This window comes from Pongo abelii, chromosome 6, assembly GCF_028885655.2.
Source record: "Pongo abelii isolate AG06213 chromosome 6, NHGRI_mPonAbe1-v2.0_pri, whole genome shotgun sequence".
Lineage (NCBI taxonomy): Eukaryota > Metazoa > Chordata > Mammalia > Primates > Hominidae > Pongo > Pongo abelii.
In genome coordinates, this window is record NC_071991.2 from 106762028 (window position 1) to 106780203 (window position 18176).

The 18176-nt window shown below is 33.4% G+C and overlaps 1 long non-coding RNA gene across 1 annotated transcript in view; it reads right to left on the reverse strand.

Annotated features, from left to right (window-relative positions):
* The window catches only part of LOC129060449 (uncharacterized), a 92774-nt gene that overhangs the window by 19420 nt on the left and 55178 nt on the right, over positions 1–18176 (reverse strand). The window contains exon 2 of the long non-coding RNA XR_008527184.1: positions 15695–15842. This is a non-coding gene — a long non-coding RNA (uncharacterized LOC129060449). The remainder of the gene's footprint in view (positions 1–15694; positions 15843–18176) is intronic.

Genomic DNA, 18176 nt, shown 5'->3' on the forward strand with positions numbered 1-18176 from the left:
AAGGTATATATATATATATATACACACACATATATATATATCTACATCTATATACATATATATATATATATATATATATGCATAGATGTGGAGAAAAGGGAACACCTTTTCACTGCTGGTGGGAATGTAAACTAGTACAACCACTCTGGAAAACAGTATTCTCACATGACATTGTTGTCTCTATAGCAAATACCCAAGAATTGACAACAAATCTCCTGAGCTAGTCAAATAGGATCCAAGTTAATATGCAAAAGTTAATTGCTTTCCTTTAAACCAGCAATGAACAATTGAAATTTGAAATTAAAAACATAGTACCATGTACAATTACACCAAAAAATAAAATACACATGAATCTAATTAAGTATGTACTGGATCTATATGCAGAAATCTACAGTCCTCTGATGGATTGATCAAAGAAGATTTAAATAAATGGAGAGAAATTTTGCATTTATGAATCCGAAGACTAGTTACTGCTAAGATTTCAATTCTTTTCATCTTGATTTATAGATCATCATGTTCTCAATCAAAATAGCAAGCTATTTGTAGATATTGACAAACTGACTCTAAAGTTTCTACAGAAAGTTAAAAGACATAAAACAAGTAAACATAATATTGAAGATAAAAAAACAAAGTTGCTATACTCACATTATGCAATTTCAAGACTTACTATAAAGCTATAGTAATTAAGACTGAGATTTTGTTGAAAGAATAAACTTATATAGATCATAGGTATAGAATAGATAGCCTAGGAATAGATTAATACAAATACAGGCAACTGATTAATGTAAAAAAAATAAAAACCCACAGGAGCTAACTGAAAGATCTCTAAATAAATAAAGTTGGAACAATTTGAGCAACAAAATAAAGCATAATTTGATTAAAATCTGGAGTATAAAATACATATCTATGAGTCCATACTGATACAAGGAGACTCAATATACAAATGGGTAAGAATAGCCTATTTTCTCTGCAGAATAATTTTAAATAATTTACATAGCTACTCCATGCTCAAGGAGGTGGAAAATTAGTTATCTTGTTGAAGTGTGCATTGCACTTCATTCCAAAAGAAAATGGAGGAAAAGAGTAGTTTTACAGTGAGTAAATAGGAGAAATACTACTTTAGCCAGGTGATTAGGGTTATCAGCAATAACAAATCATTGTTATTTTGATAATATGTACATTTGATATGATGTGATGAAAAGTGACACTCTCAAAAGCCCATAACTCCAAGTCTAATCATGAACAAAATACCGATAAATTTCAGTTAGTGACATTCTATAAAATATCTCAATATTTTCAGGGTCATCTAAATAAGGAAAGCCTGAGAAACTATCACAGCCAAGAAAAATCTAAGAAGACATGCCTACTCAGTGTAATGCAGTCCCTGTATGGTATCATGAAATAGAGAAAGAACATTAGGTAAAAACTTGAGAAATGACAATAAAGTACACACTTTAGTTAATGATAATAGATCAATATTGGTTCATTAACTGTAATAAATCTACTATACAATGTAGCATACAAATGTAAGATATTGCAGGAACCTGGCTGTGCAATAAATGGGAACTCTTATGTTTACAATGTTTGCATAAATCTAAAACTGTTTTAAAATAAAGTTTTTAAAAGAAATATTTTAAAAATCGGTAAAACCTGAGAACACAATAAAGTCATTTGTTACCAGAGACAGATTATTTGGGAAAAGAGTGGGTTGAAGGGTGAGAAAATAAATTTAACCTTTTCAAGTGTTTATGAGGACAGCTACATGGATATATTTTGCACTAAGCCGAATATTCAGGTTTGGTCTTAGGAGAAAGGTCTTAATTAGAAGTTTAATTCTGGAACACAAACACCAAGGCTGAATTCAGTCAATAATGTAGATCAGAATACTCAGGGAGAGTTTCAGAAATGTTAAAAGGCAAAATTCTGGGGGATTTATAGCTTTAAAAAGTAGAACGTGAAAGTAGGTGAGGAGCCAGAAGAAAGTGGTGTCCTATAAGAGAAGGGAGAGGCATTTTCGTAAGTGGAGAGGGTAAAAAAAGACACACAAAAATTACAACAATGCATTTACCAAGGGTCAGAATTTTTAACATGCTTTTCTTATTTTGAACTGGAATTTTCAGTTGACATATACAATCAATTAATGGGCTTTAAAATCAGTTTATAATGATTGGTATTATTTTAAATGAAATCTAATGAAGTGGAATAGAAAATACGAAATTCATCACACACAGGAAAATGTTACATTCACCTTAAAAAGGTGAAATGGCTCAAAAATTTTGGTCCTTTATGGACGCTAATGATGGCATATATGCACCAAGAAAGTGTAAAAGATTTATGATCCACATCAAAGGATTTCTGAGGAAAGTAAGAAAGCTCCAGGCAGGTGCGAAAATGACTTGAGAGAGTCATGAAAGAAGAATGGATGAGGCTTTTATGGTGGTCAGGGAGCGGAGCCATGATGAAGATTCCCACGTGTCATCTGAGCCTTGGGCGATTTGAATTCCTACACCCATCTTAGCCCCAGAGAGTCAGCTTTCTTACTAGTTTTCCTAGATGTGAGGTAAGAGACAAAGCGGGGAATGGTGGGATATGAAATCTGTGAGCAGTCAAATATCAAAAGCAGAACCTCACTCTTTATCACAGCAAGCAGTATTTCAGGAAAGCTTTTATCAGTAGTATGGGTGTGAGTGCATATAGATCGGATTTCGCAAAATGTAGTATTTTAGATGTGGTCTAAAAAGTTTAAAAGTTTGAAAGTCAAGAACCTAAAAGTTATTGAACAGGTTACATTAAATTATAACTCAACTTAAAGAACATAGAGTAATAGATTTTTCCCTCCAAATTCATCACCAAATTAAATGTAGAAATGAATTTTAATGGTCTTACTCAGGCTCTTGCTGTCTCTCTTTTCTTTTATTCTAGGGGATTTAAGGACTGGGAAATTTAAAGTCCGTTTATTAACACTCTTGCTTCCTGCCAAGCCATTTGATTCATCTGAGCTACACCACTAAAATTATTTCATTTAGTTTCATCTTGAAAATCAGAACTTGTGCTCCAATTGTAGAATAGATTTACATTTCCTAACAATCTTGTTATAAAATCCTTGAGCTTCTCAGTCATGGTATCAGCCTTTCTCACATCATCTTACTTGGATTCTTTACTTTCTCCTATTGTTCTCCACACTTAGAGAAAGATTTTTTGAACCTTTAGAATCCACAAAGACAGAAATTCAAAATTACATTTGTCTATCTGGTAAAGGTACTTAAATATTATTTAGTTTACCCAGATACCAATACAGATTCTATAATACATCCCATTATTAAGCATAAGTAATTAGAAACTTTATTTTGGTCAGTCTACATATACATTTAGAACTTGTTTGGCCTCATGACTCCTTCTGCTGACCCTTTCTCCCAATATTGACCTTTACTACATAGCACTATATAATTTTCCTGTGTATTAGGGAATGTTAGCGTTTATCCAATTATCTAATTATTTCATTTTTTCCAGACTACTTTTCAAATCTTTATGATTTCAGCCTTTTTTCCCTGCTTAAGCAATGCAATGAAGTTGACGTCAACCATACACACATATTTATACACATACACCCACACATTCACATCCTTATCTTTTTAATAGACAAATAGAAAATGTTGATTAAAAGGGTCTCACTTTGCAACATTAATTGGACCGTGATCTCACTGTATAATAAGCTTCCATTTAGAAAACATTTGCTATGTGAGGTGTTTTTGGACACTGCATTTTAGATTAGAACCTAACTGAATATATAGTATACTGCCTTAAAAAGTACAATTACTACTTTTTAAAAGAACAACATAAATTGCTGTGTAATCTGACAAAGTGAGTGTTGTTCATCTAGAAGCAATGTGTATGCGTTGAGAGTGATGTGAGGAGAAAGGGAGAGCAAAGATGATGTATTTCTATTTTGTTTGTTTTTCCTCCTTTCATATGTCTTTTTAAAATTTTTTTCTACTTCCATAGCTTTTGGTGGAGCAGGTGGTATTTGCTTACGTAAGTTCTTTAGTGGTGATTTGTGAGATTGTTGGTGCACCCATCACCCAAACAGTATATACACTGAACCCAATACCCAATTTGTAGTCCTTTATCTTTCACCCCCTTCCCATCCTTTCCCCCTGAGTCCCTAAAGTCCATTGTATTCTTCTTATGCCTTTGCATCCTTATAGTTTAGCTCCCACTTATGAATGAGAATGTATGATGTTTGGTTTTCCATTCCTGAGTTACTTCACTTGGAATAATAGTCTCTAATCCTATCCAGGTTGCTGAAAATACAATCAATTCATTCCTTTTTTATAGCTGAGTAGTATTCAATGGTATATATTCAATTCAATGGTATATTGAATTGGTGTGTGTATATATATATATATACACACACCATTGTATTGGGGTATATATATATATATACACACACACCATTGAATTGGGATATATATACATATATATATATATACACACACACACCATTGCATTGTGATATATAGATCTATATATCTATATCTATATCTAGATATCTATATCTAGATATCTATATAGATATCTATATCTAGATATAGATATCACAATTTCTTTATCCACTTGTTGACTGATGGGCATTTAGGTTGGTTCCACATTTTTGCAACTGTAAACTGTGCTGCTATAAGCATGCGTGTGCAAGTATCTTTTTCATATAATGACTTCTTTTCCTCTGGGTAGATACCCTATAGTAGGATTGTTGGATCAATTGGTAGTTCTAATTTTAGTTTTTCAAGGAACCTCCACACTGTTTTCCATAATGGTTGTTCTAGTTTACATTCCCACCAGCAGTGTAAAAGTGTTGCCTTTCACTGCATCCATGCCAACATCTACTATTTCCAATAAGGATATGAAAAAGTTCTCAGCATCACTAATGATCAGAGAAATGCAAATCAAAACCACAACGCGACAGATACCACCTCACTCCCACAAGAACGGCCTCCTTTTCTATTTCTAATAATTTTTATCAATAAGTTGAGCACTTTTCATGTTTTTTTCTTTTCTTATCCATTCTTTTAAAATTATTTTTCTATTACCTTTCTTTTTCTCTTGCTTCTTTTTTGCTGTCTATTCCTTTTTTATTTTCTTAAATGTTGTAAAATAGATATAGATGGACTGGTGAAACAAAGTTGATACGATAAAAGGAAATAAATATGGGTCTTTTTATGCCCTTAAATTCTACTCATTATAAAGTTCCTTTATTTAAATTTTCAAAAATGCTGAAGGCTGGTCTGAACTTCCATTTGGAAACGAGTCAGAGAAAGGGCGTAGTCTTGCTCACAGTAGAGAGGCAAAGATAAACTAGCTATTATAGTCTACATACCATATGGTCTTCAACTGATTATAATAAGATTCCCTTTGAAAAAAATCACCTTACAGACCAACAGGGAGAGGTATCATCCATTACTGTTGACATATCCTTGACAGTATCCATCATATGGCATTTCAATGTACCATGTGCTTCAAATTCCAAAAGAAACACGTTTCATTAAAATGCCTTGGCTCATTTTCAAGGTCTCATTTTTATTAACCTTAATTGCTCTACCCCCAGATATCCAAAACCGTTACTGTATAATTGAGCCACAACTTTGACTTTTGAGAATGCCTGAGAAATACATTTGTCTACTAATATAGATTATTCATATAGTAATGTGTGTGGAACGAATCATTCAACCATTGTTGTTTAAGGTGATGTATTATCTTAAGTTGTAAGTTTCAAAGCTCTAGGACAAAACGACAGAAGATGAAAAAATGAAGTTTAATAAGTAGTTATCAAGCAAGTTACATACTACACAAAAGTAAAAGTACATTAATGTGTTACCTATATATTTGACATATTTTTACCTAAATCATCAATTAAAACGTTGAGTAAGAAAGAGTATTATTCTATGAGAGACTTTCTTCAGAAATGGCATAATTAATAATGAACTTGTTTTCATAATAATATTCAACTAGATATCTAATACCTCTAACTCTCAGCCCATATATTAAGCCTAATCTAAAAATTGGGAATATCAAATAAATTGTTAAATTTCTTACTAATCTCATAATAAACATAACTGCTATTATTGGCAATATCTATATTTGGATCAATACTTATGAACACATCTGTATTTGTTAATAATAAATCACTTTGCTCCTAGGCCACAATATTTCATTGCCTGAAAAATAACCAAATGTTTCCTAATTTAGTCTAAGAATTCTAGAAATCAACATGAAATTTACCATTTGGTTCTAGTTTCCAGAAAGCTTTTTTTTTTTCTTAATCATGATATTTGCCTATCTTCATTATCTGTTGTATTTCCATTCATCATTATCTTTCAAAGACCATCAAATCCAGCACTGATATTGTTTCAACATGTCACTCAGCTCCTGGGGTAATTTTTAACACAACAATAAATTGAAAGAGACCAGATATCGGTTCAGCGCCATGTCATGACGGAACGTTTGAAAATAATCCAAACTAGATTTTACAGCCCTGAAGTCATCATTCATAGTGTTAACATTAAGAACGGTGAGTTATAAAGATAATTTTTTTAACACAGCCATACTCTGATACCTGTAGAATAAGAGTAGAAGTCGTCTAAGCCTGGTGAGAAGGCCATGAACAAAACCGTGCAAAAACAGAGATCATAGTACAATGAACTTCTAAGCATGTATCAACAATCATAACAGTCATCAACTCATGACCAGCTAGCTTCACCTGTATATAGTGAGTTTAATATGTGTTCAGAGAGTTTAATGTGTGGTTTACTATGTTGAATGGTGGATTGCTGTCTGGCTTCCATCTGAAAAATATAATGGTACACATGAGTTATCCGACAATTGGTAGAGGAGCTCAACAAGAGGTGCATGTGCTTCCAGAGTTCATTGGGTCAAAGGATACCTGAGTGTTTCCCAGGATGAGTGATGGGCTATTACAGAGCAAGGGTTGGCAGCATTTTAATCTGAAAGGGACTACGTAGAGTGGAGTAGACCAGCACAAAACAAGATGAGGGAAGTAGTGGAAGTGACAGGAAAGTGTTATGGCCTGCCTTATGGGCAGTGCAGAAGAAATTCTCAGTGGGACCTCTGTAAAACCCATAAAAGTGCCCTAAAAACAAGTAGGCTTTAAACACCTGCAGTGCCTATAAACTGCAAAGCCATCTAAACACACACTAAGTAAGAATTCTCCTGTGCCCTTTTACTCTCCCCCGTCCCTAAAAAGTCCGATCTGAGGGAGATCAGAATCCGTTTTCTCTGCAAATGGATATATGAGTAGGAAAAGGAAAATGAACCACAATACAATCCTACTGAATTTGCTGACTGCTTGCCTGAAAAATCTCTTAACTGGGGAGGGTAGATTATTTAAGAGTTTTATCGTTATATGGGTCTACCAATTATAATTTCTGAATTAAGAAAGTACATTAATTTCTGACTTAAAGTGACCATATGATTTATATTACTTATGAAGAGTTGTAAGTCAATGGACTGACTTAATATTTATGTACGTGAAAGAAATAATTTTGGTCACTGAATTTCTTTAAAAATTTTTTTTCATTGTAAATTTCAAAAGTGCAAAAGCAGAGATCATAGTATAATGAACTTCTAAGCACGTATCAACCATCATAACAGTCATCAACTCATGACCAGCTAGTTTCTTCTGTGTATAGTGCCACGTTTGAATTTATTAAGGAAAATCGCAGATATCTTATTGACCACTGAATTAATTTTAAAGAGGCAAAGGGGGACAGATTTACCTTAAAATTATAGTTTAAGAATCCTGCTAATCCCAGCACTTTGGGAGGCCAAGGCGGGCAGATCATGAGGTCAGGAGATCGAGACCATCCTGGCTAACATGGTGAAACCCCGTCTCTACTAAAAATACAAAAAAATTAGCCAGGCCTGGTGGTGGGTGCCTGTAGTCCCAGCTACTCAGGAGGCTGAGGCAGGAGAATGGCTTGAACCTGGAAGGTGGAGCTTGCAGTGAGCCGAGATTGCGCCACTGCACTTCAGCCTGGGCGACAGAGCGAGACTAAAGAAAACAAAACAAACAACAAAGTAAAAGGAGTCCTACAAGCCAAACGGTTGTGGAACAAAAGATATATGAGTGTATCTGTGTGTCATGTCAGTGACAGAGCTGGCCTGGATTTTAAATCATGTTTACAAAGAGTTGGATTATTCAGAGCCAAGAAAGTTAAATTAATTGATTTCAAGTTATTTGACACTGTTGTTTCCCAACCCATTTGGGCCTTCTGGGAAGCAATTTATTTCCTCTTTCAAAATTTATGTGAAACATTTCACTCTTACATAGGAATATTTTAATATCTTTATACATATAAATAATAATATAAATCAGGTAACTGATAATTCGTATACTCAGACCAGAATGGCAGAAGATTGTAACAAAGACCACAAGTACTTGAAGATATTTATTCTTTCTTTTCATCCTGGGCTTATCTTTAGACTACATTTCCTAGACCCTGTGTAAAAGTGTGCTTTGTTCTCATCAATAAATGATGGGCTGAAATAATGCATGCCAACATTCACCAAAGTGATTAAGAATGGGTATGCCTTTCACATGCTGTTTTTTACTGGTATGACAGATAGATGCAAAGAATCCCATAGGGGACATCAAGATCTTAGAAAATGACAAAAGCATATAATGAATAGAGTCTGGGTTGCTGAATGGCTGAACAGAGCAACACCTCCTTTCTGACTTGCATGAGACTGTAAAATAAGTGAGAAACATTTGTTTTTCTCATTAAAACTCTGAAATGTTGGGGTTGTTTGGTTCAGCAGTTAGCCTTCCCTTAGTGATATAGAGATAATAATAATTTATGACTACATTTTCTTAGATACTTATCATATGACAGACACCATATATTACCAGATTTAATTCTTTCAATAAGCCAATAACACAGGCTTTATTAACCCCTTATGAGAAATTATATTACTTCTTCAAACTTAACACATAGCTTTTAATTGGGGAGACTGGACCTTCAAACTAAGTGACCCCAAAGTTTGTGCAGTTAACCTGATCTCTATTATGCTATCTAGTTAATTTCTTGGTGTATATATATATTTAAAAAGTCTTTATTTTTAGTCATGGGTAAATCCATCAACCCAAACTGTAAAAATGTCAAACTACAGCTCTCACTAATATTTGATCAGTAGAGTAATAATTTATAATTACCACGCAACTGAAGGGAAATGTGAAGCATCCTCATAAACTGTTTTATTAACATTGCATGTGGTTAAGATTCCATCATTTTTCTAAGTTTTTAGAACTGAAGCTTTGACCATTTACATGGGAAACTGCTTACATCATTTTAACTTCTAATCTCACATCACATATATGAGTGTTTATATGTGTGAATAATATTTTATCTAGGCCATTAAATAATATTCCAAATTGCATTTTTAAATTTTTTAAACAATATGATGATTATAAGAATTTTCAGTATATTAAATAATATTTTTAAATATTTGTGTTTTTAAAATATAAATTGCTGATCCTCTCACCTCCTAATTTCCCAGAATGTTCTGCATAAATGCATGGAACTCTCTCTCTCTCTCCACCCACTTTCCCTTTTTTTCCAGAGAGAAATATGTCTACATTTGCCTATACCTACATGTTGAAAACTGAGTCCATACCAGTATCTTCAATTATCATCCAATATCACCTGGTTTATGCTGTTTTCATCGCATTCCAAATTTGTCAATGCCTTCTCCTTCAGTGAGAAAGCCACTTTCATTTTCCTTCATAGATACACTATCTGTGTTTAAAAACAGTCCTATTTCACTTGTGAAGATGATGACCTTATTCTGCTCAGCTACAGAGCCCTGTGCCAGGGTGCTCCTCCTTCATGAAGATCCTTCACACTATTTAGGCTTTGACCACCCACACCAGAAGTGTGTCACCCATGTCTCCAGGTAGGTGACACCGTGGACATGATTACTGCTGTCCACCACATGGGCACCTGTTCACTCTGCTGTAGCTTGAGTTTCCTACTTCAGGCTGTCCCTTGTGGGGACACCCTCCCTACCCTGCTCAGGCTGACTGACATCAAGCACAAGTGCCTTCTATCCTACTTGGTCACCAGTACCCAATGCAGGCATCTACAAGTGTCCCCTCAAAATCAAATGATTTTGAGACCAAATTGTTCAGAAAGGAAAAGAAGAGGAAGAAAAAGAAGAAGGGCCAAAATTATAATTTTTAATAGCAGAATTACTTTTTGTGTTTGTACCATGGCTTTTAATATCATTCTTCTAGCCTAATATGTCTAAAAATCTTGAATTTTTCTCTATTTACAAAAATAAAGTAATAATTTTTGGAAGATAAGCTTATTTTTTAAAGAAGATTGCTACAAGTGAAATTAGTATTTTGCAATATAAAAAATTCTTAAATCTTTAAAAGATACTAATAAAAAAGTCCTCTCTCTTTAATATTTTAATCACTATTTCCTGAATTACCAAAAAATTACATTTTTTTAATTTTTTTATTTTTCTCTGTGTGAATTATTTTTTCAGGCTAACTGATATATTTTCCTGATTATTTAAAAACAGTTTATATGAAGCAAAGTAATACTTTGTCATACTTCTTGCAAATATGCTCATTGGTTTTTTATTTAGCTTTTAATATATTATATTTTAATGTATCATACTTTAATACATTTTAACATTCTCAGATAACTTCTTTTGCATACTTAGAAAATTCCTAGTCATAATTTAACTGCTTACCTGTAGCTTTCTTCTAGGCCTTTTATGGTTTCATCTTTCATATATAGCTTTTTAAGATATCCAAAAAAGAATTCCTTTTGTGATTTCTTGTAATTAATTAATTACTTCTTCTGTAAATATAGAGCAATTTTTCCAGCATCCTCGGTTGAGTAATTTTTTATTTAAATACTAAATTCATTTATATTTGAACATACACATATACAGGTAGATTAAATATGTATGTGTATTTGGGGCTAATTTATTTTATTATTTTTACCAACACTACAGGTTTTATATCAATGCTACAGTGTTTTAGTTATTGTATGTTTAAGTACCTAATAGATCAAATTCCTTCCTTTCATGCCTCATCCTATTCAATGACATCTGAGCTATTATACCGAGTGTCCTTCCAAATGGTCTTACTATCACCTTTGTTTTTCTCAAAGAAGCTTTAAAGTATATTTAATCTGTTATATTTTGTCACTCATCCAAATATATAATATACGTCTCTTTTTGTTCAAGTATTTTTGTCTCTTGGTAAAGTTTTCACCTTTTCTTCTTGTACTCATTTCTAGATTTTTATATATTTTGTTGTGATTGTGAATAGATACACATTTTAAAAATAATTTCTACTTCCTTTCTGTTGTATTGAGAAATTATTAATTTCTTTATATTTATCTTACATCAAGCTATTTTACTACAGCAAAGGTATATAGTATTATACTTTATACTATAAGCATTATAGCATATTTTTCCCTGGAATTTTAAGAATACATTGACATTGCCTGCAAACCTCCCATGTGTCTGCTCCCAAATAAACTATATTCAAATAAACTTATTAGTCAATTACAAGAGCTAAACTTTCTCAGTGATATTCTCTCGTGGATAGCAAATTCACACCAGTGATATCTTGCTAGAAAATACACGTTAGAACTACTATAAAACTGATTATAATAAGAGACATAAATGGCTATTTAAATATATATTTTATTAATATAAATAATATGTAGCCACTATATATAACTTATTTTAAAGTCAGTATGTGTTTTTCCAACTTTATATTTTTTTCCATCTCTGTGTTTTTGTATGAATCATTCCTGAACTAATTTCTAGCAGTAATGAATTGAATGTCAAAGTCATTCTCTATTACAGTGTTATACAACCTTCATTAAATATTGTTAGTATGCTATTCTTTAATTAGGCCCAATTAAGTGCTTTAGGACACCTCAATCCTTGACTCTAGAATCTCTGAAGTATATCTTCAACAGATACTTGTATAAAAATATTTAATGACTAAATCTGGAATAAAAAAACAATACCTTTATATACATTAACTTGAAGATCAGAGAGGTTATAGTTCTCTTCGCCATCAGTGAGGCTCACTAAGAATATGATCTTACATTCTCCCTGTCTTTTCTGAATTTTGCTGACCTTCTTTTTTGCCAGACTACTATTTTCCAGGGTAAAGGTAATAAGTGGCAAGGCATTACTCAGTAATTATGCACATATTTGTAATATATAGAGAAAATGTCCCAAAATTTATTATTTTAAAATGTGTTACAACTGCTCAAAGAAATCAGAGACAACACAAACAATGGAAACTCATTCCATGCTCATGGATAGGAAGAATCGATATCATTAAAACAGCCATACTGCCCAAAGCAATTTATAGATTCAATGCGATTCCTATTGAACTACCAATGACGTTCTTCACGAAACTAAGTCACGAAACTAAGAAAAACTATTTTAAAATTTATATGGAACCAAAAAAGAGCCCAAGTAGCCGAGGGAGTCCTAAGCAAAAAAAAAAAAAGAAAAAAAAAGAAAGCTGGAGGCATCATACTATCTATCTTCAAATCACTACAGGGCTACAGTAAACAAAACAACATGATACTGGTACAAAAACAGACATATAGACCAAAGAAACAGAACAGAGAGCCCAGAAATAAGAATACACATGTCTATCCATCTGGTCTTCCACAAAGTTGACAAAAACAAGCAATGGAGAAAGGACGGCCTATTCAATAAATGGTGCTGGGATAACTGGCTAGCCATATGCAGAAGCTTGAAACTGGACCCCTTCCTTATATCATATACAAACATCAACTCAAGATAAAGACTTAAATGTAAAACCCAAAACTAAACTATAAAAACCTGGAAGACAAGCTAGCCAATACCATTCTGGACATAAATGGGCAAAGATTTCATGATGAAGATGCCAAAAAGCAATTGCAACAAAAGCAAAATTGACAAATGGGATCTAATTAAACTAGAATTTCTGCACAGCAAAAGAAACTATCATCAGAGTAAACAGACAACCTATGGAATGAGAGAAAATGTGTCCATACTATGCATCTGACAATGGTCAAATATCCAGCATCTATAAGAAACTTAAACAAATTCATAAGAGAAAACAAACCCCACTAAAAAGTGGGCAAAGTACAAGTAAAGACATTTTTCAAAAGAAAACATACATGCAGCCAACAAATGAAAAAAGCTCAACATCACTCATTATTAGAGAAATGCAAATCAAAACCACAATGAGATACCATCTCACACCAGTCAGAATGGCTACTATTAAAAAGTCAAAAAATAATAGATGCTGGCCAGGTTGCAGAGAAAAAGGAATGCTTCCACATTTTCAGTAAGAGCATAATTAGTTCAACCATTGTGGAAAGCAGTGTGGCAATTCCTCAAAGACCGAAAAACAGAACTACCATTCAACCCAGCAATCCCATTACTGAGTATATACCCAAAGGAATATAACTCATTCTATTATAAAGACATATACACACATATGTTCATTGCAACACTATTCATAATAGCAAAGACATGGAATTAACCTAAATGCCTGTCAATGACAGACTGAATAAAGAAAATATGGTACACATACACCATGGAATATTATGCAGCCATAAAAAGGAACAAGATTATGTCCTTTGCAGGGACATGAATGGAGCTGGCAGCCATTATCCTTGGCAAACTAACACAGGAAGAGAAAACCAAATACCACATGTTTTCACTTATATATGGGAGCCAAATGATGACAACACATGAACACATAGAGAACAACAGACACTGGGGCCTGCTGGAGGTCACATGAACACATAGAGAAGAACAACAGACACCGGGGCCTGCTGGAGGTCAGAGGGTGGGAGGAGGGAGTGAACCAGAAAAAATAACTAGTGGTATTAGGCTCAATACCTGCATGATGAGATAATCTGTATAACAAACCCCCCTGATACAAGTTTACCTATATAACAAACCTGCACATGTACCCCTGAACCTAAAATAAACGTTTTAAAAAAATGTGTTATAAAGGAATGATTTTGTTTTGCTCTTGTGTAAATATTCCAAACCTCATAAACTGATTGATTGGTGTCTTAATTCCATGAGAACTATTATCTTATCCTTGGAAATTTAAGTCTGTGAACATCTGTGTGTTTTATACCACCTCCGTATAGGAAATACTAATGGGCCCATTGACATTCTCTTGAAGATAAATGTCTATATCTGACTTCATTCAGTAAACTTTTAATTAGTCTCAAATATGTAGAGAAACTCACTAGTTTTCTTGGAACATTACGCTGGTTAGAAATTCTGGTAAAAATTGCTGTGGGCAATATCATTTTAAAAAATGTTTTCAAGGATGTGGGAAGGGCTGGGATTGTAATTTACCTGTTTAATAGCTACGTGATGCAAGCTGATACGCAGCACTCATTCCACAGATATTTTGCTCTTTACCTTCAGCAAGATGTTAAATGCTTTCAAATAGCTATTCTGTACTGTTTTATTGGTGTTAACAGAGCTATCATGGCTGTTACTGGCCATCTTTATAGCCCTTTGCTGATTCACTTCCACAGCATGTATGTCTGGCTACCAAAAATGTCATTGATCATAGTTTAAGCCATCATCCTTAGATGATAAAATTGGTGATATCATTGAATGACAGATTCAAAAAGTATCATAAAAAGTCATTCAAACAGATGGCAAATACACCACTGTTTATATTTTTAAATGAATGCTACAGATGGTAAGAAATTATTCCACCATGTTTAATAGGAAAATTCCACAGCATTTCTACAAAGGCACTTTTCTTTTTATTGCAAGGAAGTATATTCAGCAATTTAGCTACCAACCACTCCTTTTCCTTCCAAATTGTATATTGGAAGCATATGGGAAAGATGTCTAAGGAGCCAGTATTCATTTTTTCTTTATGTGTCCTTAAATTTATTGAGCAATAAAAATAGGAAAGAGAAAAGTGTGTGGATGTGTTCATTCATTAGGAAAATATATATAATAATTCTTAAGGATATTTTTAGGTAACTTCCTCATTCATTTACAACATATTTAACCATTAAAGTATTGGGTTAAAAGAAAACATTTGAACGTCATGTTAACATTCTCAAGAATATCCTTTTTTAATGTACCGTTAGTCTGCTTGTATTGTGTACTAAATTTATGCTTATTTTATGAAATGATGCTATAACAGCATGTTTTGAGCAACAAGAATAATTATATAAATTAAACAAGCATTTGAAAACAAGAATTTAAGTCTTCTGCTTGATTACATATCTGATTATAGTTACAGTAACAGAGATTACTACGCTTTACATAAACAACTGTCCATATCTTAAATAGTTAATTCTGTTCTCTCCATAGCATACACATATTCCTTGAATATTGATAATGAAATCAGCTCCTCCATAATCAATCAATCACACTTTGTGTCACATATTACAAAAATCAAATATTTAACTTAACATCAGAATCCCTTTGTAGAACTTCAATATCTTTCATAACTTTTTTCCTTTGAACAACTGTTACACCTGTCCTTGCTCTCAAATGTATATTTAACTTTTTTAAAATATAAATATAACCTATTTGAAAATATATATCATCAGATTTTACCTTTCAAATAGCCTTTCAAAATATTTCTTACCTGTGAGTATAAGGCTGTTTCTTCCTGAAGCGTTGGCTGTAGGGGCAATCTGGTTGTGTCATATCTAGTGGATAACGTGTTGCACTCTTGTGTTAGGAGCTGGTGCAGTGCTTCCCTGCCTCCTGATTGTTTGCGCCCATCATTTCTTCTTCATGTAGACCGTTAATAACCAAAAAAATCATGGTTAAAATTCAAAGTCTGTAACCTTTTCTACCAAAAAATATAAAAAATCAAAATGAAGGAGAGATGGACTTAAAAAAATGCACAGGTCAACATTTTAACACTATATGGTACAACTTCTATTTTGTGTCAAGATGGTGCCCAGTAGCCTTCCAAAGGCAGGACACAGACACTGCCTCAGTGCACCAAAGCCAAGGGCATGTAAAACAGCATTGTTACAAATTATTTTTAATTTTGATCTGTAGCCTCTAAAACAGTGGTTCTCATGTTAGCTTTCTCAGAATCACTGGAAGGTTTGTTAAAACAAAGATTGCCAAGCCCCAGACCTAAAATTTTGGATCCCCTCAGCTTAGGGTGGGACCAGAAAATTTCAATTTCTAGCAAGTTCCCAGCTGATTTGGATGCTCCTGCCCTGGGGACCTCACTTGTAGAATGAGTCTAGCATTAGGATAGACGGAGAAAGCAGTGAATTGAAACAGCAGGTTCTAAACTCAGCTTTGCCATTAGCTGTGTGATGTTGGAAATGGCATTTACTATTTCAGGTTTACTGTTTTATAGTTTTTTTAGACGAAAGTTCATCTAGTTAATCCTTTATTCCTTTGTATGTCACCAAAAAATCTTTGAATATAAATCAATAGCCACTAGAAAGCACACTGCACCTTTAATGAGGGTAATTCAAAGGTCTTACAGAAGACAGTTCTGAAAAAACTTCTGAAATTACACAGAAGCTCTGCTCTTCATCCCTGCTTCTTTGGCAAAGGTAGACTGAACTTGAATTCAAAATGTTCTCTACTTGAGCTATACAAAAACCCAAAAGATGGACAAACAAGCAAACAAATAAAAATACTACCTAGAATATTCTCTAATGGATATAAATGATTCTCAATTCAGTCACGTCTTTAACATATTGTTAAGTTAGTACAGAGGCCTCCTCTTCAATGTTATCAGATTTCCCCACCTCAGGCTGCTCTTTGGCCTCATGCCAACCAGTTATTTAGCCCTCTATGCTGATTAAATGCTGAAGAGTCATAGATTCCCTTGCCAGGCCACCCACATAGTGGGCTGTTTGATAAATATGATTTTCTTGTTATACATAATGGTGGCTCTTTACATCTCCATATTTCAGGGCCCTAGAAAACCTCTGAGGCCTGGCACGGTGGCTCATATCTGTAATTTTGGCACTTTGGGACGCCAAAGTGGGAGGATTGCTTGAGCGCAGGAGTATGAGACTAGCCTGAGCAGTATACAAAGACAGTGCTTCTGCAAAAAATAAAAAAATAATAATAATAAAAAGTAGCTGGGAATGGTGGCACACGCCTATAGTCCCAAGATGCTGAGGTGGGAGTATCACATGAGTCCTGGAGGTCGAAGCTGCAGTGTGCTGATTTCATCACTGCATTCCAGCCTGGATGACAGAGTGGGACACTGTCTTTAAACAAACAAACAAACCTCTCAGTTATAGGGAATGGCCAGGGTTTGGAAACACAGAATTATTCCTTACATAGCTGATTTGATTGGGTTCCACATTGGTTAGATTTACTTAGATCTGCCTAACCTCTCTTGAATTATATTAGTCCATCTCTATTATAGCTGAGACAATTTGACTAATTGATGCAAACACACAAAGATGTTTGATATTCAGAATTAACAAAGAGCAGGAGAGTTTTCATGTTTTGAGGGATGAAGAAAGTGTTAAGAAAATGGTTTTCTAATTTGTATTCCTGAAAGGCCCCGGGTTAATGAAAGGAGCTATTAAATTATTAATAGCTTTAAGGAAATCAGATACCATATTTCTAAATTTTATTTGCAATCTATTTTAAAATGAATAAAGCTGAAATGTTATTTGCTCTGCAGGTTCTCCTTTCCTACATCCCTTTAACAATGACACTCAACATAAAGCATATGACTGATTCAAAACTCACATTAGTGGTGGTCTGATACATAAAAATCTCCAGTTTAACAAATGAAATAATATTTTCACAATTGCTTCTAATAATTAATCCACAGCATTCTTATTTTCAAATAGCATTTTTAAATGCTATTTTTAATGCTATTTTTAATGCTATTTAAAAAGCATTTCAAATACATTTTCCTTTCTAAAATTGTATTTATTAGAATTTATAATATATTTTGCTGTTTTAAATAAATTATGTACTATTAACAATTGTAATAAAAACTTACCTAGAAGATACATAGAGCCTTATGGTAACAGGGACTCAAATTTTAAAATAAATATTTGTAGAGAAGTATGGTAAGATATTCAATATAAGGCTTGCAAGCATAAAATCATATTACATTAGGA